At 37.2% G+C, this 23,858-nt stretch overlaps 1 pseudogene; it reads left to right on the top strand.

Moving 5' to 3' along the window:
• The first annotated feature begins 1,841 nt into the window (after window positions 1-1,841).
• On the top strand, window positions 1,842-1,940 carry LOC132287328 (small nucleolar RNA R71; annotated as a pseudogene).
• The last annotated feature ends 21,918 nt before the right edge of the window (window positions 1,941-23,858 follow it).

Genomic DNA, 23,858 nt, shown 5'->3' with positions numbered 1-23,858 from the left:
TATAATTGATGTTGGTATTAGTGGTTGCCAAGAAAGGACGGCCAAGGATAACGGGAATTTGGCTTTTAGGATTGGGGACCGGTTCCGTGTCAATGACAACGAAATCAACGGGGAAGAAAAACTTGTCAATCTTAATCAATACATCCTTAATTATACCCCTAGGCTTCTTAATGGATCGGTCAGCAAGTTGTAAAACTACCGATGTTGGTTTCAATTCACCTAGGCCCAATTTGACATAAACCGAGTATGGAAGAAGGTTAACACTTGCTCCCAAGTCAAGAAGCGCCCGATTAATGATATGTTCACCAATGATGCACGAAGTAGTAGTTGAACCGGGGTCCTTAAACTTTGGTAAAGTGTTATGTTGCAAAATTGAGCTTACTTGCTCGGTCAAAGCTACTTTTCTTGGTGCTTGGCTATTGTTCTTCTGCTTTTGGGTGCACAAGTCTTTCAAGAATTTGGCATAAGCCGGAATTTGCTTGATTGCATCCAAAAGTGGAAGATTGACTTTCACTTGCCTAAACATTTCCATGATTTCATTGATTTTTGCCTTTTGCTTGTCTTTTGAAATGGATCCTTTTAAGCATCTGGAAATGGAGCTTTTGGCCAAACACTTTTTCAGCATTTTCTTTTGAAAAGTCCTCAACACAAGAATTTTTCAAATCACTTTGTTTCAAATTATTTTTCAACAAAATCTGTTTAAACTCATTTTTTGGCAAATCTTTCTTTAAATCATTTTCAAAATCATTCTTCAAATCACATTTTGAAGCTTTCTCATTCACAAGATCATGTATATGCAATGAAGGAGGAATGGGATGTGAAATGGGACGGGTGACAACTTAAGATTGCACCGGTTCACTCTTTTCATTAGATATTTCAACTTGATTGTCCACAATCCTACCACTCCGCAAGGTAGTCACCGCATTAACATGCTCAATGGTGTGGCCTTCCGATGATGAATGGGTTTCCACAATACATTGTTGCTTCGGTGGCGCATTCATAGGCATCTTTCCCTTCTCTCTAGCATTAAGAGTGCTTGCTATTTACCCTACTTGGGTTTCTAGCTTCGCAATAGATTGAGAGTGAGAATGAAGCAATTGAGTGTTAGCCTCTAAAATGCCCAAAGCATTCAAAACTTTGTCTTCAAAGGCGGGACTTCTAGTATTTCATTGGGAATAAGATTGGTTAGGAAAATGAGAGTTAGCAAATTGATTCCCTTGTGATTGATAAGGTCTATAACCTTGGGATCCTTGGTTTTGAAGTGGAAGTGGAATGTACTTCCCTTAAAAACCGCCTTGGGAAGGGTTTGAGCCTTCTCCTTGGTTTTTCCAAGAGAATTCGGATGATTTCTCCAACTTGGATTATAATGAGTACCATAAGGATTATTCCCTTGGTTCACAAAAGCTGCATTGACTTGTTCATTAGGTTCATTTTGCACTTGTCCGTGAGGACAATGATAAGTAGAATGAAGAACACTAGAACAAGTCATACATGTTTCATTTGATGCACGATGAGAATGGTTAGGGAAGGAAGATACTTGGTTCGCCGAGTTTTGGTTAATCAAAAATTGATCAAACCTTTGAGATAAAGACTTCATTTCGGCGGCTATTTCATTTGAATGGTCAACTTGATGTAAGCCAACACTCTTCCTACCTTGTGAATTTCTACCATTCTTAGAAAATAATGCTCTATGCAAAGAATTTTCACTCATGGTCTTATAAAGACGCCACACGTTAGCCTCATGCCTATCAATGTATGAGCCACCCATGGAAGCATCAACCATACCTTTGTAATTATCCGATAAGCTCTCAAAGAAATATTGAACTAATTTCCAATTGGGCATGTCATGATGTGGACACTTCCTAAGCAATTCATTAAAGCGTTCCCATGCATCATGAAACGTTTCTCCATCCCCATGTGAAAAATCTCGAATTGAGGTTCTCATGGCGTTGGTCTTAGAAACTGGATAGTACTTCTTCAAGAACGCTTGTTGCATTTCTGCCCAAGAAGTGATTAAAAAAGGTCTAAGATTGTTAAACCAATACTTTGCCTTGTCTTTTAAGGTGAATGGAAAAAGTTTGAGTCTTAAAACCTCTTCCGGCATGTCCATATATTTTACGGTGGAACATATTTCTAGAAACTCATCTAAATGCTTGTAAGGTTCTTCAACTGGAAGTCCATGATAGTGAGGAAGCATTTGATTGGTTTGTGGCTTAATTTCACAGTGATGTGCTCTAAATGGTGGCAATTGAATGCATGTGGGTGCATTGTATTCATTAGGCACATAGTGATCTCTTAAAGCGAGTGGATGATTAGCAATTTGAGGTGCAACGTGGGCACCTTGATTTTGATTTCCTTAAATGATGAGAGGTTGTGGAGCATACATTGGCCTTGGCATTCCAAATGGAACTTGGCCTTGTTGTTGTTGTGGTTGGTGAATGAATGGCCTAGGCATGTCTAATGGTGCTTGCATGTTCTCATGATGTACATTTGGATGGAGGATACCTTGTTAGTCTATGTGACCAAGGTCCTTTACATGCTCTTCATTATGGCTTCCATTAGTGTAATGGATTGGGTAGAACTAGAACTTCTTCTTCCCCTAAGATTTCTAACTACGGATTCAAGATGTAAATCAAGAGGGATAAGAGTTAGTCTTAGTGATCTACGACCATGCATGCACAATGTAAAAACACATAAACACAATGAATGAACAAACACTTTGACTTCACAACAATTCAATGAATCTTCCTCCACAAACACTTAACCCATACTCCTATGCTTTAACAACAATGATGTAAAGAACAATTAAGATTGCCTCCACGCGGGCTCACGATTTATCTAAGAAATTAACAGCAACCCTCCACGCGGGCCGACGATTTAACTAAGGGATTGAGTAAGGAAAGTCTCACAAAGGTCCTATAGCACTTCAATTCCAAATTTATAGCTTAGCTTAGCAATTTTTTTAAAAATTTTTAGCATTTTTCCATGCTTGCTTAGCTCTTTTGCTTGCCTCCTAGCTCAATGCTCCTTGTCAAAGATGAACAAACACAATAAGTAATCAAAAGAAAAATAAAAACAAAGTAAAGACACGATCAAAAGAGTACTAATTCCTAATTGATTCCATAAATACGATGCTGCCTAATCCCCGGCAACGGCGCCAAAAACTTGACGGTGGTTGTGTGTCGTCGTCCTACCACACCACAAGCTTAGAGAGTGTGCATTAAGGCGAGGGCCAAGTTTTACATTTATAGAAGCCACTATTACCTTCATTAAAAATATAGTTAGGTTGAGTAGGGATCGTCCCAAGGGATTGGAGTCGAATTTGGTTGTGGAATCACTATTAGGGTTAGTAGGTCGGGTGATTAAACAAATAGATGGTTGGTTAATTAAACTAGAGAGCAAATTAAATTAAATAATTGAATGCAATAAAGAGTAAGTAAGAGAGAGAGATCTTGGGGTTTAGAGGTCACCACCAAACAATACTTTTCTACACCCTTAACAAGTGACTAATGAGAGAAATGTGTGTTGCAATATTGATGTGTGTGTGTGTTTGGTTAATTCAATTAGCAAAGGTGACCAATTAAGCATATTTGGTCTAATCAACATGTGAAAAGCACAATATATCTAACAATTAAGTATAGATTGTCTAAATAACATGTGAAAAGCACAATATATCTAGCAAGTCATTAATCCTTTCATTAAGCTCATAAGCCAAATACACCACAAGGTTAAAGATATATGCTTCTTGCATTCAAAAGTATGGAACATCAAACAACAAGCATAGATTGTCCTCCCATCTAACAACTATGCTACCACTATACTACAATTAAGCTAATGACATGAAATTAAACTAATTAACCTAAGGGAGAGGCACAATCCATCAAGAAATGAGCATGAACCATCTAGAAAATTACAAGAGCATTCCATTAAGCACAATATTTTGACAATCTCTAGATCTATGGCATTAATACACATAGACGTGCATCAATAACATAAGAAATAGAGATAAACACATGAACATCTATTCTAGAATACATAGACATATGGATAGAATGAAATGATCAATTGGAAGTATTAAACCACATAAATCATTGAATAAACAAGATCTATATATATAAAAGTGCCAAAACATGTATTACAACACCAATCCCTCAATAATACACAAAATCAAGATGTAGAAAGCATGCTTTGGGCTAACTCTAACCCCAAACGGATGTCTAGCCACTCATGGTAGTGCTTCTCCAACCCTCAAGGGCTAACTCCGTGGTAGAGATTTGCTCCTTGGTTGATGAAGAGTCTCCAATGGTGTCTCTAGCCTCCTCCTCCTCCTCTAAGCTTCCTCTCCAAGAGTTCTATAAGGTATGATATGATATGATGTAAAAAGTAATCATTATCCTTATATAGGTAGGTCAAATGACACCCAAAATAAGCTGGGGTCGTATAGCAAATATTCCCCAATGATTGGATAAAGGACAACTTTTTGTGAGCTAGAAATTTAACTTTTTCGTACTGGAGGAAGTTCGATCGATTGAACCTTAGACTTGGATCGATCGAATATGGCTGAGATCTATCGAATTGAAGTTGGATTGATCCTCAATGGCGGTGCTTTTAGGATAAAAACAAATCTGAGATATTTTGATGATATTTTTGGAAAAAGGACAAAAGTGGTTGGTAGGGTGGTACAACTAGATAAGATCAATCATTTGGATAAGTACAAGGTGGTTCGATCGATCGAAGAATGATGTTGGATCGATCGAACTTTTGAGATCTCTTAAAATGTCATCATGGCTCTGATCCATCTTGAAGTGCTGAGATCGATCATGTTGGATCGATCGAACTTTGATCTGAGATCGATCGAAGATGTTGATTTATACCTTTTTCTTCCTTTTGCTTCCACTTGGCTCCTTTCTTTGATTCATCGCAGAATTGCATCATTTCTGCTCTTATTTGGCTGAGTTAGCTTATTTTTGGGATAAGTGCCTGAAAATAGAAATAATATGAAATCAATCTAAGACGGTAAAGTAAGATAGATAAAGGTACTAGAATGCTTAAGCTTAAGGGGTTTAAATACGCACTTTTCAGTGCTCATCAATTTCGCATTCAATTCCAAGTTGACAACCATTGCTTAATTGTTACTTATAATTGTGGTTACTGGCGATTTGATGTTGTTAAGTACATTGATATTGTTATAGTATTGTGATGGAATCATTGCTTTAGCTTAAGATGATCCCTTAGAACACCTTGAACATAGACGTTAAGTGGAATGCTTCCTTGTATTCATCTATATTAATCTTGCAATAATATTGAAACTTTAGGGTATTTGCATATGCTTCATCCTATGAGTAACTTGATTACTCACCATAGTTGTGTGGGTTATTTTACAGGTAAGGAGACAATGTTCTCGGATGCACATCATCCTTAGGGGCTTATGAGTACTTTGAAGCATTTTTGTATATTGACATGCACTTGTTTAGCATGCTTTCCTTTTGGATGTTATATTTTGTATACCATAGATGTATGGTATTTTCCAAGCTAAGATGGCTTCTTTAATGCATAATATGTATTTAAGTACACTTGATAATACTCTCTTTGCATGTATAATATGAGGCCAAGGGCCATTGAATTTCAAGTTTAAATGTATGCTTTTAAAACTCAAGTTTTGCCTTAATAGCCTATTTTGTGAAAATAGAGGTTTGAAAGGTCAAATTTTGTAAACGGATTGAACTATATACGTTTGTGGGCGTGCTCACATTTCATAAAACTCTTAAGTTGCAACTTTTGAACTATTTATGGAATGATTTGTGGATTTTTATGCAAAATTCATGCGTGGGAGTGAGTTTCATGCTTCTATTTTGTTTTAGCATGTTATCTATGCTTGATTAAGGCTAGAAAATGTTTTTAAATTCGTTTTGGATCAATTGGAATACTTGCATAGCCTTAAGATTGGACTTAGTGCATTTTTCACATATTGCAGTAGCAGTTTTTTGCTGCTGTTTGCTATGCCGATTGGCTGATGAGAATCATCAGCCGGCTGACACATGCTCGAGGAGCCATTCCAGTGGCCTTTTAAAGAAATTCATCATTTTAGCTGGCTGATGATTGGGGTTTGGCCGACCAAAGGTTGAGTTTCGGTTGGCTGATGGTTGCATTCTAGTCAATGATCCTCCCCGGGAATATCTCACTTCCTAGTTTCCTTGGACAGCCTTGTTGCACCAACTTCAGAGGGTCATAACTCTTTCATTCCTAATCCAAATTGGGTCGTTCTTGAATCTAAATTCAAGAGCATGAAGCTAGCTTTCCAATGGTACCAACCCCACATCCAAACTCCAGTTGTAGTGAGAGTTATTCTAGTTTAAGTGAGATAGGTTCGTGGTACCTCCTAAACGGAGAATACCACTTTGTTCCTTTTAATATCTTTTCCGACCGGACTCCGAATCAGGTGATTCTTGAGTATAAATTTTTATATTTTTCATTATCTTTCCAATGGTATACACAGTGGCATCCATACAAGTTTGAAATGACCATTTTACCTTTGGTTCATTTTTTATCGGGTTTGACATTCTTGCTTCATTGCTTGGCTCATTTGAGTTCCATGGCTACATAAGGAGTCATTTCGGTACCTTAGGGATGACGTACATCTCTAGAGGTCATTTTTCACGTTTTGGATCCGTTAACGGGTCATGTCTTGGTCATCACTGACGCACTGAGTTTTCAAAACTTGGGCCACAAGTGGTATCAGAGCTCCTAGGTTTGAATACCTTGGATGATGGGCTTTGGGGCCATATCATGCTTTTGTTGATCTACTTTAATGTAGTCACATGCCTTTCATAACATGTTTTGGTGTTATATCATGTTTATGTGTTTCTTGATAACACGTTTGGTATTATGACATGTCTTTATGCTTATGTAATTATTTGGTAAAAAGCATCTTTGTTTGATATGTATGCTTATTTGCTTAAGTGCTTAACTATTTAAACAGCTTTCTTTGATTGCTTTAGCATGACCATATGTTGCATACCTTGTCTTGCTTTGTGTTTATGCACTTGTTGTGTGAGTTGCATTTAGTCATAATAACTTGTGTTATTATTGACCTCTTTCTCTTTCATACGTTTAGCATCATGGTTGTCACGTGTGGAGAGTCTTCACCTTAGGGCATTGAGGAGCAGGTGGATGACACCAAGCCTACGAGGGGTCCAAGAAGGCCCAGGATTTCAGTTTATGGCGTGGATGCTAATTCGCCGTAGGCACCGACTTATGAGGAACAAGTGGCTCAGGGAATTAATCAGGGGATTGCTGAGTCCCTACAAGAATTGATACACAGGCAAGTGGCCTGGATATAGATTTTGGCACTGGCACCAGCACCGATAGTTAATGAGGCACTGGAGTAGTACATGCGACTATAGAGGGTTAAGATTGATCCATTTGCGGGGAGTTCAGATTCGCTAGTCTCAAAAGCTTGGTTGGACCTGATGGTTCACAAGTTAGACAATATGGTGGTACCCATGGACAGATTACGGATTTATTTGACAGTCTCTATGTTCATGGGAGATGTAGATATTTAGTGGAGGTCTATGACCAATGTCCACAATATTGAGTTGATGACATGGAATGAGTTTAGAAATTTGTTCTTCGAGCGCTTCTTTCCTAGGGCCATGAGGCGGGAGATGAGGATATAGTTCACAGGTCATTATTAGGGCACCATGAGTGTTATTGAGTATGAGACTCGATTTACTTCTCTCTCTCATCATGCCGAGGATATGGTAACGACAAATGAGGCCAAGACAATGAAGTTTCAGGATTGCCTACATCTTAACATCAGGCTATGAGTCTCAATTCTTGATTTGAGGACCTATAGAGAGGTAGCCCAGAGGGCTACGCTAGCTGAGGTAAAGGAACGGGATCAGTCACGGATTAGGGGTTTATTTAAGCAGCCTCGCGGTGACACTCCGTCATCTTCCAGAAGTCATTGGAAGAAGGCTAAGGTAGGGAACAGTACACACTTACAGGGGGCACCGCAGCAAATTCATTCTGCACCCATGGTTCCTGTATCTTTGGGTTCCGCTCGGGGTGTGATCGTCACCATTGCCAGCAGCCGGGGCATATCAAGCCTCGTTGTTTACAGCTTCGACCACAGGCTAGTCAGACATCAGCTTCTACGAAAACAGGGCAGGGAGCTTGCTTCTATTGCAAGCAACCTGGTCATCTTAAGAAGGATTGTCCAAAGTTATTAAATAAGTCACGTAATGGCACTGATTCACAGATGGTACCAACACAATCTGCTTTTAGTCTGGTTTCAGAGTTCCTCAGGCACCACAGCCAGTGGCGCCAGTTGGCACTTATCCAGCCAGGGGTTCTACATCTACTGCTTCTACACGTCAGTCAGATTATCATGGCAGTTCATAGCAGGGCTCAGGGACGAGCCTATGCTCTTTCACAGATGGATGTTTCTGCAGGGACCTCTTCAGTTCGAGGTATCTTTCCAGTTTCCAGTTCTTAGGCACGGGTTCTTGTTAACACGGGTGCATCACATTCTTTCATTTCTGCATCATTTGCACATTCATTGGGTCTGGAAGTCACACTTTGGGATAGTCTTCTCTGTGTTGACATGCCAGTTGGAGGTCCAGTATCTTTGGATTGCATTTATCGGGGTTGTGCTATTGAGATAGATGGGCAGACCTTAGAGTTCGATTTCGTTGTTCTCAACATGGCGGACTTTGACATCATTCTCAGAATGGATTGGTTGTCATTCTTTCAGGCTATGATCGATTGCTTCTGTGGGAGGGTATCCGTTTGCACTCCCAAGGGAGATTGTTTCCATTTTATGGGAGATCGGAGTGATTCCCACCCGGTAATGGTTTTCAGCATTGGTGACTGGAGTCGCCACAGATCCTACTTGGCTAGTTTGGTAGTTGATGAGGATAGCAGTTTGGGCGTGTTCTTCCGGCAGTTGTTGAGGATTTCATTTATATCTTTCCAGAGGAACTGATAGAGTTACCTCTTTTGAGGGAAGTTTTTTTGCCATTGATGTCATTCCTGGTACAACACCCATCTCTATGGCACTGTACCGTATGGCACCGGCAGAGCTTGATAAGCTGAAAGGTCAGTTGGATGATTTGAAAGCTAAGGGCTTTATTCATCCTAGTGCTTCACCATGGGGAGCACTGGTTCCTTTTGTGAAAAAGAAGGATGGGTCTTTAAGACTTTGCATCGATTATAGCAAGTTGAATCACACTACGATCAAGAACAAATATCATTTGCCTAACATTGATGACTTGTTTAATCAGTTGAAAGGAGCGACATGCTTTTCGAAGATCAATTTAAGATCGGGTTACTATCAATTAAGGGTTAAGGATGAGGATATATCTAAGACCACTTTTCGCACACAATATGGGCATTATGAGTTTCTGGTGATTCCATTTGGTTTGACAAATTTGTGGTGGTGTTCATTGACGATATTCTCGTGTACTCAGCTTTGGTAGAGGAGCATGAGTATCATTTGAGGACAGTGTTGCAGATCCTTAGGGATAACCGATTGTATGCCAAGTTCGAAAAATACGAATTTTAGCTACCGGAAGTGAAAATCCTTGGATATGTCGTGTCAAGGGATAGTGTTGCAGTGGATCCATCGAAGATTGAGTCTATGATGGATTGGGAACATCCGAAGATAGTGTAATGACCCGGTCATTTTCCTTCACTTCCTTTTTCTCAAATTTTACGGATAAATTTTGTTTTCGTTTAATTTTCTTTTCCAAGTTCAATTTCTCGTCACTTGGTGACGTCTCGAGTGCTCGAAAATGGTTTCTGAGACACTTTCATTTGGATTGACAACTTCCTTTAAGGACCGAGTCATTTCCACATTTTCATTTTTTTGATACTATTCACTTTTCGTCATTTTCCCTATTTTGTCTTTTTCCCGTTTGTCACTTTTTGGCACAACCTCGCTTTTCATGTTCGGAGTTGGTTTTTGACTTCATGTATCTTCATTTTAAATGGTTTCCACAAAATAAGTATATTTACTTCTGTAGAAAAGTACTCTGGTTGCTCTCGGTGTCTATAGAGGCATGGATGCATAGTTCTTTAGAATCATTTTCTTTTTTGGGGGTATTTTTCATAAATATCTTTTGAAGATATTTTATTTCAGGGGTTTTTAAGAAAATATCTTTTGGCCTAGTTTTGCAGTTAAACCTTTTTGTAAGGGCCATTGTGCAATTAACGAAAGTTATTACAAAATACCTTATTTTGAGCCTAGATCCTTGTACAGGATTCATTTTCATTTTTCGCCGAGTTGTGAACTCTTAGAATTCCCTTCCGGTTATTTTCTCTAGTTTTAGGGATTTTTGACCCCGGTTAGCGCCAAACTTGTTTGGGGCATATTTCTCTGCTCGGACTCGGTTTTTGACGCCGTTTCTTTCGTTGTTCATATTTTTTCATTTTGGTTCTTTTTTGTTCGTAGAGTTTTGCCGTTTGAGCGCGTCTACTCAAATTCCAGTTTTCCAAACCCGGCGGGGCCCTTTCGGGGCACTTTTAAGGTTTTTCTATAAATAGGTTGACTTAAGGGAAAAAGTCAGATTTCTCTCTCTCTTTCCCCTCTCTTGGCTGGCAGCCATGGCAGCAAAGCGGCTGCCACCCTTCTCTCTTCTTTTCCGGCCACTTCCCTCGTGTAAATCGCCGTAATGCCTTAGTGTTTTATGCTCGCCTTGATGACGTGCACCTTTCCCCCTTATTAGAATCCATTTCTGACCATTTTTTGAGTTCGAGTTTGAAGTCAAGTTTGAATTTTCATTGTACCTCCTTGGTGTTTAATGTTCACCTCGTTGTCCTCGACATAACCTAGGAGTATCGTCGGATTCGGAGCATTTTTCTTTCGGTGGGGATTTGAGATTTCATCTCAAATGGAGGTAGGGGGTGTTATAGTTTATATTCTTGAAGTATTACATACTATCGATGTTTATACAACTCATTTACATGTCTTTGTATTAAATCTAGAGATTTTATTATTTATTTTTCTTGTATGAGATTTAATTCTCCCGGTTAGTTATAACTTAGTTTAAACATTTGGCATAATAATAAATTACACCTTGATATGATCATTGACATATATTAAATTGAAAGCATTTGGACAAGCATTGAAGTTTTTATTTAATATTTTTCTTGAATGAAAGTTTAATTCATGTGGCCTTATCTAGCTTGAAATCAATATGTGTTGTCATATTATATTAGGCCCTAGTATATTCTTCAACATATGTGAATTTGAGAGTAATCGGAGGTATTTTAAAATCTAGAGATAATTAATTAATTTGATTAATTAATTTATTCCAAGTGTACTATTCACTCCATTAGATTTCCGACTTGATATTATTGATGTGCATGTCATATACTTTCACATATATTAAATCGGAAATATTTGATTAGGATTTGAAACCTTTCATTTATTACTTTTTTTGTATGAAGGTTTAATTATCATGGTTGTAGCTTGCATGGAAATCACTTGTATTAGGCTATTAAATCAAGTATTGGCAAGTTATATAACATACTTTAATTTGAGAGCATTTGGATGAGTTTCAAAATCTAGAGATTTTAATTAAAAGAATTAATTAAAACCTATTCAATGGTTCCATGAGCTTGATTAAGTTCTAACTTGGTATTCATGATTTCCTTGCCAAGTTCCTTCACGTGTATCAATTTGAGAATAATCGGATAAGTTTTGAAACTTATATTTAATTATTTTCTTTGCATAAAACTTAATTCACATGGTTGTAACTCGTATTTCATGGGGCTTTTAGCTTTTTATTATGTATCTAGACTCCTTGTATCTTGGTTTCATTAATGTACTTAATGAACTTGCACAATTGTCTAGGAATGGTTTATTTACTCATGTGTTATTAGTAAATAATTAAATCATTAATTTTATACTTGTGGTATATTTACATCAATGGATTCCTTGTGTTTTAAATCGTAATTTGTTGTCTATGTAGATGCATACTATGATTTATTGACATTTCACATGCCATCATAGTTGAGAACTTAGGGCATGACTTGTATGTTCCAAAATCTTGGTTGTGCATGGAATGTGGTTTAATGCATTACTTGTATTTTGATACACTCTTGGTTGCACAACTTATTGATTTTGGGACTTGGGATATCAATCAAGATTTGACATGTCTAGGACTTGGTTCTAGTACGGGAGATAGAGAGCTCCCTATACTATAGTGTGCTCTAGGGGAAGGTACCCGTGGGTTAGTAGCCCTAAAGTGATCCCAAGAGTACGGTTTTAATCCGGGCGATATCTGAGTTTCCACATTGATTAATTTAACTCTTTAAATTTCAAGTTGCTATTCCTTGAAGATTTAAAATTTATCGTGTTATGTGAAATGCTCCAATCTTGTTTCATTGCATAGATATTATGCATTATCCTTGATTTCATGTATTACTCTTGTCGTGTAAATTGGAATGCTCCAATCATGTTAATTGCATTGATATTGTGATCCTTGTTTTCAAGCATCTTTCCTGTCATATTGTATGGACTATTCTAAACCTTGCTGAATTGTATTGATAATGCAATTCATGTTGATTTATATCTAAGTATTATCCCCAACGTGTTGTATGGATTATTCCAACCTTGTTCAATTTCATAGATATCTTGATTCATGTTGCTTCACGTTGATACAACTTAGGAATGGTCCTATATAAGCATCTTGACTTAGACTCTAGGTGGCATGAACCGTTTCAGTAGTTATCGCATTATAGGTTAAAAGTTGATAACTTTGAATACCTATGTCTTGTTGCGTTACACTATGTACTCCTATGTTGTTTAAATTGTAAAAATGATGTGAACTATGCTAGAAATGCTCTAAGTTAGCTTAGGATGCTCCTTGAGTCTCATTTTGACATAGACGTTAGGTGACATAAGCCTTTTGACATGTTTCACCTTAAAGTGATAATTTATAACATGCTAGGTCGATGCATGCTCATTTCCTATAAGTAGCTTTATGTTACCCACCCTAAAGTTGTTGGAGATTTGTTTCAGGTACGAAGGCTTAGTTCTTGATGCTCATCATTCCTTGGATGACTTGTAACTTTTAAGTTTTTAATTCATGCAAATGTTAGCATGAAATGTCATTTAGTAACTTATATGTCAAAACGTGTATTTTTGTTTCGAATATATAATGTGTACATAAGTACACTTTTTGTAATGTATTTGATACGTATGACATGAGGCCAAAGGCCAAACAAGTTTATATTTGCACTTGTACTCATTTGGTGCCACATTTTGTTTAAAAAATGTAATTTTTCCAACTTTGGAGGTTTGACATGTCAAATTTTGTAAATGAAATGTAATAAGGCTGTAGACCATTGTAACATATTTAAAATGCCATATTACACTTGCGTGTATGTCCACATCATCACACATTAGCATATAATGTAAATTGATCATGCCATGGGGGATTCAAATAAGGTTCAGGGACTTTTCTTCATTTTTGGTGCATAACAGGTTCATATGCACTTTCTCTAGCCATTTCGGTCAACCGATGCCTTTTTGGTTTCATTTGTACAGTAAAAACTCAATTCTAGTAGCCAAAATCAATGTTCAGGTCGATTTTGGTCGACCGATAGTTCATTTCGGTTGACCTAAATGATTTTTTTTCATTTTTAGAATTTTCTGGAAATTTTTATTCATTTCGGTTTTTTGGTCGACCTAAATAGCTTGCACTCAGCTACCTTCCAGTTTTGTTTCAGCATTGATGTTCCGACTTCAAATGGTCATATATCCTTCATTTCTAATCCAAATGGGGTGATTCTTGATCCTAAATTCATGGATTTTGAGTCATCTTTATAATGGTACCAATGCCATTCTTAGATTCAAATTATAGTGGGAGTTATTCATATTTTAGTGAGACAGTGTCAGGTTTTGCTTGAATCGGGAATGGGCGTCTTTTGGGAGTTTTGGCTCAAGTTCTTAGAACCTCTTGGAATGTTGTAAAATGATCAGTTTAGCTTTTATGGACCTCATTTGACTTTCTTAGAGTCAAATCTCTCTTCTCATTTGTAAATTCACCATTTTGTCCTTGATTAACGGGTTTTGCTCATTTTTCTTCATCTTGTCATTTCTTCTTCGTCCAGACTCCGAATCATGCGATTCTTGAGTCCATCTTGATTAGTTTTTTGTTCTATTTCCAGTAGTGTGCTCGGTGGCACCCGAATCTATTATTTCAGAAATGATTATTTTGTCCCTGGGGGCTTAATTGTAATTTTTCCTAGCTCTTGCCTACACACTTTGTTCCTTTAGGTTCTGTGACCTCACCGAAGGTCATCTTAAGGTCTTAGAGGTGTGTTAGGCCTTGGGAGACCATTATCATGTTTCTTGTTTCTACATTTGGATCCGTTAACAAGTCAATCTTCGGTTCATCATTTACGCACCGGGTTGAATAAAACTCGGGTCGTTACAGACCGTGTCTGGCCTAGTCGGCTACGACAGGAGATTTGTTCAGGATTTCTCTCATTTAGCGGCACCTATGACTCGACTTACTCGCAAGGGAGTCAAGTTCATATGGAATGAGGCTTGTAGTTCTATTTTGCAGGAGTTGAAGGTCAGATTGACATTAGTTCTAGTTTTGATCATACCTGAACGTGGTTTGGGTTACGTGGTCTATTATGATGCTTCGCGAGAAGGTTTAGGGTGTGTTCTGATACAGACTGAGCGGGTGGTAGCGTATAGGTCTCAACAGTTGAAGACTCACGAGTTGAACTATCTGACATATGATTTGGAGTTGACAGTAGTTATCTTTGCCCTGAAAGGGTGGAGACATTATTTGTACGGGGAGAAGTTTGAGGTTTTCTTTGATCATAAGAGTCTCAAGTATTTTTTCCTTCAGAAGGATTTGAATTTGAGAGAGCACAGATGGGTTGAGTTCATGGAGTACTATGACTTTGAGTCACAGTATCATCCGGGAAAGGCCAACGTGGTGGTCAATGCATTGAGTAGGAAGTCATAGAGTACTCTTGCTAGCATTTTCATCCGCAGATGGAAGATGCTAGAAGAGCTTACAGATCTTAGTTTGCTGTCTTATGAGGATGTTTAACCGGCTATCTTGTTTAGCCTTGTGGCTCAACCGGCTCTCATTAGCAGAGTTATTGAGGCACAACAGGGGGATGGGGAGATGAAGTCCATCTACGATTAGATTTATGGTGGCGAGAATGTAGAGGGTTGGACCTTGCATTCAGATAGTGGTCTCAGGTTCAGAGGGAAGATGTTTATTCCTTTGTCTTGTCGTGACGTTGTTCTTCGGGATTTTCACCATTCTCGACTCGCAGTTCATCCTAGTGGTACAAAGATGTATCATAATTTGCAGAGACAGTTTTGGTGGAAAGGCATGAAACGGGATGTTTCTCAGTTCGTGGCTAAATGCCTTACTTGTCAGCAAGTAAAGGCAGAGCATCAGAGACTGGCAAGTTTGTTGCAACCACTACCAGTGGCAGAGTGGAAGTGAGAGCATATCACAATGGATTTCGTGATGGGACTTCTGAGATTCAAGGCAGGGAATGATGCCATTTGGGTCATTGTTGACAGATTGACTAAGACGGCTCACTTTTTGCCTATGGCAATGACAGATGACACAGAGAGACTTAATGAATTATATGTGAGGCAGATTGACAGGCTTCACGGGGTTCCAGTATCAATTGTTTCGGACAGGGATCCCAGATTCACGTCTCACTTTTGGTAGAGTTTTCAGGAGGTTCTTGACACGGGGCTTCATTTCAGCACAGCATTTCATCCTTAGATTGATGGTCAGTCGGAACGTACCATTTAGATATTGGAGGATATGCTACGGGCTTTCATGTTGGATTTTGGGTGTAGTTGGGAAGACTACTTACCCTTGGTTGAGTTTGCCAACAATAATAGTTACCAGACCAGTATTAACATAGCACATTTTGAGGCGTTGTATGGCAGACCTTGTAGATCTCCAGTTTGTTGGACCGAGGTAGGTGATACAGTCGCCTTGGGTCCCGATATTATCCTAGAGACTACAGAAAAAATTAAATTGATTCGGCAATGGTTGGCTACAACTCAGAATAGGCAGAAGAGTTATGTTGACAGGGGGAGGAAATCCTTGTCTTTTAAGGTTGGGGACCACGTCTTTCTCAAGATTTCTCCACGGAAGGGACTTCTGAGATTTCGGCAGACGAGTAAGTTGTCTCCTAGGTTCATTGGACCATTTCAGATTTTGGAGCGCGTCGGTGAAATTGCTTATCGTTTGGCATTGCCGCCAGACCTGGATAGGGTTCACGACGTCTTTCATGTCTCTATGTTGAGGAAATACAAGCTGGATCCATCACATATTTTACGATGGACAGATGTTTTTGTTGATGAGGTTATGACCTATGAGGAGGGTCCAGTCTAGATTCTTGATTCACGGGAACAGGTCTTACAGACCAAGACCATTCCATTGGTAAAGGTCTTGTGGAGACATCACGGCGTTGAGGAGGCTACCTAGGAGCCCGAATAGGAGGTTCACTCTCAATATCCCTATTTGTTCTCTCTTTCAAATATGACTTGATTTTGGGGACGAAATCCTTTTAAGGAGGGTAGGTTGTAACGACCCGGTTATTTTCCTTCATTTCCTTTTTTCAATAATTTTTTTTTATACTTTCCCCTATTTTGTCTTTTTCCTGTTTATCGTTTTTCCCTACAGAACCTCACTTTTTGTGCTCGGATTTGATTCCGGCTTTGCATGCATCCATAATATTTGAATTCCATGATAATTGAATTTTTACTTTTGTAGAAAACACATTCTAGTTGCTTACTTTTTCGTAAAAGGCATGGATGCATACTTTCTTTGAATTAATTCTTGATTTTGGGGTTTAAATGTAATTGTGTAAAATAATTTTTTTTTCGTTTTGGGACCATTTTGCAATTTAAATTGTAAAATATTTGGAAAAGGACCTTTTTGTAATTTTTGGAAAGTGTGACAAGTGTCACACTCTCATGGAGCCACTTGTTGGCATTTGGGTGGGGAGACTTGGAAGCATAATCTTGTAACATTTGGAGGGTGGAGATTCACCCACTTGTTGGCCTAGGATTGGTGCACTTGTTGGCTAGGATGGTTGACAAGTGTAGGCTTAGGATTAAGCCTAGGAAGGAGCCTTGGATTTGTGACAAGTGTAGGCTTACATTTTAGTCTTGCATTGTATGTGTGTGAGAGGTAGTGTAAGAGCACATTGTGAGTGGAGGAATACTAGATCCTCCACTCACCATTTTCACTTTCATCTTTTTCATTACACTTGTTCTCAAAACCCTAACCTAGCCACCGTTGGAGAAAAGCTTGGTTTATAGCTTATTTCTTCATTTTGGCCTCCTTCCACTCACCTTAGACCATTAACCCTGAGAAGTAAAAATTTCCTCTCACTCTCCTCTTTAAAACCCTTGTTTTGTTTTCTATTTTGAGCTTGGTTGCTTGGGAGTATAGAGATTCAATTCTCTATTGAGGTAGGGGTGGTAGTATGTTTATACTTCAAGTGTTTTAAGTCCTTTGGGGTATAATATATGTTGTGTATATGCTTTTAATATGATAATCTTACATATTATAGGAAACCGTCACTTTTGACTTAGGGTTTATTGATTTAAGCATGTATAATATGTATATACCATGTGTAGGAAGATTATATGATTTATTAGTATACTAAATTCTAGTATTTTCACATGTGGTAATGATATAGAACTCTTGTAGAATTATTAATGTAATATACAATTCCTACTGACTTGAATTGCTATATTGTTAGTGGTGATAATTCTATATTCTTGTTGAGGACTAATTGTGATTATTTTAGAAGCTTATTACTAAATTAATTGTTAGGGATTAGTATATAAAGTTTATTGTTGAGGCATGATTTAAATTGATAAGTTGGTGATACTGTTTTGTACATTATATCATGATAAGGGCTTGTCATTTATTATGTCATTCTGGACTTGGAACCCTAAGACATGGTTTGTGTGGTTTCAAAATACTTGTGCATTGAAGGTGGTATGTATGCCTTAATTTTTGTGTATAAGTTTTGAACTTAATTATGATTTTGGATTCTCTTGGGACATTGTTACAAGTGACATGGCTAGAGTTTGGCTCTAGTGTGGGAGGTATGAGTTCTCCTCATTTATAGTGCACAGTAGGGTGGTTTTCCCAGCGGGTTAACGCCCGGAATAATCGTTTAGGTCTTGGCTTTATTTGAGATTTGATGTCCAAGTATTCCACTATTTGATTTCGCATTTAATTCCAAGTTGACAACCAATGCTTAATTGTGACTTGTAATTGTGGTTATTGGCGATTTGATGTTTTTAAGTATGTTGATATTGTTATAGTATTGTGATGGAATCATTGCTTTAGCTTAAGATGATCCCTTAGAACACCTTGAACATAGACGTTAAGTGGAATGCTCGTTTGTATTCGCCTATATTAATCTTGCAATGATATTGAAACTTTAGGGTACACGCATATGCTTCTTCCTACGAGTAACTTGATTACTCACCCTAGTTGTGCATGTTATTTTACAGGTAAGGAGACATTGTTCTCGGACGCTCATCATCCTTAGGGGCTTATGAGTACTTTGAAGCATTTTTGTATATTGACATGCACTTGTTTAGCATGCTTTCTTTTTGGATGTTACATTTTGTATACCATGGATGTATGGTATTTTGCAAGATAAGATGGCTTCTTTGATGTATTATATGTATTTAAGTATACTTGATAATACTCTCTTTGTATGTATAACATGAGGCCAAGGGCTATTGAATTTCAAGTTTACATGTATGCTTTTAAAACTCAAGTTTTGCCTTAATAGCCTATTTTGTGAAAATGGAGCTTTGAAAGGTCAAATTTTGTAAATGGATTAAAATGAGGCCATTGGCCATTGTAGCACGTCTAAAACATCACTTTACGTTTGTGGGCATGCTTACAGTTCATAAAACTCTTAGGTTGCAACTTTTGAACTATTTATGGAATGATTTATGGATTTTTATGTAAAATTCATGCGTGGGAGTGAGTTTCATGCTTCTCTTTTGTTTTAGCATGTTATCTATGCTTAATTAAGGCTAGAAAATGTTTTCAAATTTGTTTTGGATCAATTAGAATACTTGCATAGCATTAAGATTGGACCGAGTGCATTTTTTGCATATTGCAGCAACAGCTTTTCGCTGCTGTTTGCTACGCCGATCGGCTGATGAGAATCATTAGCCGGCTGACACATGCTCGAGGAGCCATTCCATTAGCCTTTTAAGGAAATTCATCATTTCAGCCGGCTGATGATTGGGGTTCGGCCGACCGATGGTTAAGTTTTTGCCAGCTGATGGTTGCATTCCGGTCGACCGAACCTCCCTGGACCATCTCACTACCCAATTTCCTTGGACAGCCTTGTTGCACCAACTTCAGAGGGACATAACTCTTTCATTCCTAACCCAAAATGGGTTGTTCTTGAATCTAAATTCAAAATCTTGAAGCTAGCTTTCCAATGGTACCAACTAAGCATCAAAACTTCAATTGTAGTGAGAGTTATTCCAGTTTAAGTGAGATAGGTTCGTGGTACCTCCTAAACGGAGAATACCACTTTGTTCCTTTTAATATCTTTTCCAACTAGACTCCAAATCCGGCTATTCTTGATTCTAACTTCATACATTTTTCGTTGTCTTTCCAATGGTATGCACGGTGGCATCCATTTTTGTTTGAAATGACTATTTTATCCTTGGTTCATTTCTTATCGGGTTTGACATTCTTGCTTCATTGCTTGGCTCATTTGAGTTCCATGGCTTCATGGGGAGTCATTTTGGTACCTTAGGGATGATGTACATCTCTAAAGGTCATTTTTTATATTTCAATTCTGCATTTCGGATCCGTTAACGGGTCATATCTTGTTTATTACAGACGCATCGGGTTTACAAAACTTGGGCCGTCACACCATCTATATTCTCGTTCTCAACCCCGAACTTGCCCTCTCTCTGTTTCTGCGACTACAAACTAGAAAATCTACAAGAATCAGATTAGCCTCCCAAATTGCCTTCATCTCTATTCTCGTTCTCAACTTTGAACTTGCCCTCTCTTTGTCTCTACAATTGTAAACTACAAAATCTACAAGAATCAGAACCCATATCGGCATATCATTTCAGATTGTTCAAAATATCAAAACCCATATCCTTTAGTTTCCATTGCCCGTTGTTCCAGTTCGGGTTCGCTATTCGCAAGCTTCAGCCTCTGGCCTGCTGTCTCTCAACTCTCAAGCCCTCTCTCTACAGCTGCTAACTTTAATGTATAAGTTTTTTTTTTTTTCCTAAATCAATTAATCAATTTCTATATATTGGATGTTCATCGCATTGGTTTGTTTTCCATTGTCTCTGTTTGGAAGCCATGATTTTATTATTTTCATTTTCTTAGATTAAATGTATAGATAAATCTTCTATTTTCTTACATATTTATCTAATTCTAAACCTGTTAGTGGAAATTGTACTTTTCAAACATTTTTATTCTAGTTTATTTTTTATTTTTTATTATCTTATAGATCATTTAATTATTTTGTATATTGGATGTTCCGCATAAAGTTTCAGTCTTTTTCACAAATTAAAAGACTTAGTTAAATGCTAGAAAGTGTGAAGCAAATAAATGCCTTGTAATAAATCACTATTTCTCATCTTCAAATGCTTTGTTTTGAAGTTAAAAATAGCTCTTCTGGATTAATTGCTCGTGTTAGTTATAGGACTTACCAATTTTTTTTTTTTTTTGGAAAGGTTATAGGACTTCCTTTTTTTAACAATATATATATACACACACACACACACATACACACAAATATTTTACTTCAAAGAGATTGATTAAATTATTGGCTAAATTTGGCCTTTCGGAGTTGGTAATACAAGTTCAGTCTAAGATTTGATAAAAACTTAAAATCCGCTGTTGCATTTACTTGAAATCCTTGAATTTAAATACAAGAGATGCTAATGGTTCTCTTAGTACATAGCAGGACTGATAATATATAGTTTTTCTAGTGTTCTTTTGTTGCCCCACCCCACCAGAACTAAAACCATTTTTTATGTGGTAGATACATTTGGGAAGTACCTAATTACCTATCCATGTTCATAAGTATTAGAATGTGGTAGATAAAAGGTAGCTTGCAACTTTTGCCGCCGCCCTTTTTTTTTTTTTCTTCCCCACTTTAGTGGATTGATTTGTGTGCTCAATTACCATGAAAAAGTGAATTGAAAATATTTCAAAAGATTTTCTGCCTCTCAATAGTTTGTTCAAATGCTTGTGTCCAGAATTCATTTGAACACTTCAAAAGTTTATAAGTATGTTATATTCAATAATTTCTACAGCAATTCAACTATGATTTTTCTTTTTTTCTTTCTTGCAAATTGTATTTCAACTTATTACATTCTTTGTGATTTCACTTTCCATGCTTTCTCCATATAGAAAAGTTATAAAAAAAGTTGCTGTTATGTTCCAGTGCCTAAATTTTGTAAAATTCCACAATTACTTGTGCCTTCGATTGAGTGGTTTTGTCATCAACCAAACTCAATTGGATTAATCACAGCTCTGGTTCTACTTGGAACCGCGTGACTAGTTCTCTGGTTACATGATATACCACTTTCCTTTGGCAAGGTACAGTCGGTAAAGTGAAAATGGTGTTCCTCGAAGATGATGACTTCATTTTGTGAATCAATATTAATTGGTGGTCCATGATCAAGAGCTTGATTTGTTTATTATTGCTAGTTTGTATTTTACATTTTTCTAAAACAGTGAATAATGTTTCTTAAATGCATATCTTTGTGTGTGTTTGTATGTATTAAATTGTTGAGATAGAAACTTCTGCATCATTTTACTATTGACATGAATAGCAGCATTCCTTGGACATGAATTGCAGCATTTCTTAAATGCATATCTTTGTGTCTACTTTTTTTTCGGTTTCTTGGACAGGTGTCTATATACTGTCCTTATTTTATGATTTTAGCAAACTTCTTTGAGAATGTGAGCAGGTCTAAGTTTAAATACTCAGATATATCCAATTGAATTTCAATTTTTATTGTTTAAATGTGGTCTGATTGATTTTGTGGATGTGCCTTTCTTTGGGGATGGTGTTGCTGGATGGTTAATGTTACTTGGTTTGGAATTGGTATTGATTTTCATTGGAGGGTCTAAGTTGTGCGACAACACTCTGAACTTCAGTTTTGCCATCATTCTCATTGTAGTATATATATGGTCTGTAATTCTTGTTTTGCAAACTAAATCCTATTTAGTGAAATTTTTTATGCACTTTTTTATTATTCTTTGAATTTTAGTTATAAATATTTGTGAAGATAATGACAGAAAGAGGATCTCCCTTTACAGGATTTGAAAGACTAATTGGTGCTACTCGATCAGGATAACCAATGGATAAAGGCTGGATGCACCTTAATATAGGCTTGAAATTCATTGCTTTGATTTGAAAGACACATTTGTTAAAGCACTTCCAATTGCATGGCCTATCAAGTACATCAAAATTTGTAAGTTATATGGTCTTTATATATGTTCGATAAAATTCTTTTCTGATTGCACATTTTTAATGCTTTTTATACACACACTCAAGGGGGTCATGTGCCTTTACGTGACCAATTTTGCAGTGTATTGGGGGTCACGTGCCTTAAGTGACCAATTTTACGGTCTATAAGGGGTCACGTGCCTTAAGTGACCATTTTTTTTTATAATTATTGTACATCATTGAATTTACTATATAGAAACACATCATATATTTTAAGAAATATTATATTAGGACCTATTCTTTGCAAATAGAATTTCTCGACACTAAACACGTATATAAATGAAAAGCTTTTGGCCAGTATCATAAATTGCCCTATATAAAGCTTTTGGCTAGGTAATGGAACAATATGTTGTATCCTGATAGACAATTTTATGATCGTGTAGAAATTCAAACTGATACAGAGTTGTTTCACAATAAAGCTTAAAACAAATATTAGAATATAAAGATAGTTTTACTCACCCATGAGGATCTAGATTTCACACTTTTGGCTTTTGAATATTGTGTTGTAGCTTGGGTTGACACAACAAAGGAAGCCTCAATGATTGATTGAATGTCGTCTAGTATAATTTATAATAAAGCAATAATAATAATAAATCAGGGTAAAACAATTAGATTCCTTGCTGGGAATATCACCATTCAAACAATTATAGAATTGCATATATATTTGCATATTTTCTGTATAGTAGGATTATTTTGCACTTTACCCTAGTAATAATGTCAAAATAGAAAGACCATTAATCAAAATACTTACTTAAAACTCGTATGTACCTTTCTATGAATGATCCAAGAAACTGGTAGTGAGATTCTAAGACCTTGCTAAGTAAGAGTAGTCTCTGTCATTTTTGGGCCATGTGAATGACCTCCCACGTACACAATATATGACTATTAAAGAGACCTTTTCTTATGTGTTCGTTGCAGACATGAATCATTCATCAATGTCTAATAGTGACAGGTACAAAAGTTCATTTAAAATATAAATATCCCATAAAATTTCATCTTGGTGCCAAAGCTTTGCCCAGCATTACTTCCTAACCGTCCCTTAAGATAATTATAATAAATAATAATAAATTGTGAAAATAGAAAACAAGACTCTAAGAAGTCAAAGTGACCTTCCATGAGGTCGTGGAACTTAATGAGAACTGATGCGGAAGCAAAGATCGAAATTATGACAAATAAGTCCCCAGGGGCAAAATAGTCATTTCTAAAAACTATGGACTCGGATGCTACCGAGCACACCGCTGGAAGGATAACGAAAAACTAATCAAGTTGGACTCAAGAATCACATGATTCGGAGTCCGGACGAAGGA

The sequence above is a fragment of the Cornus florida genome, unplaced genomic scaffold (genome assembly GCF_030987335.1).
Source record: "Cornus florida cultivar Cherokee Brave unplaced genomic scaffold, ASM3098733v1 CherokeeBrave_3.0.0_Hap2_Chr11, whole genome shotgun sequence".
In the NCBI taxonomy this organism is placed as follows: Eukaryota; Viridiplantae; Streptophyta; class Magnoliopsida; order Cornales; family Cornaceae; genus Cornus; species Cornus florida.
This window is presented reverse-complemented; position numbering and strand designations above follow the sequence as displayed.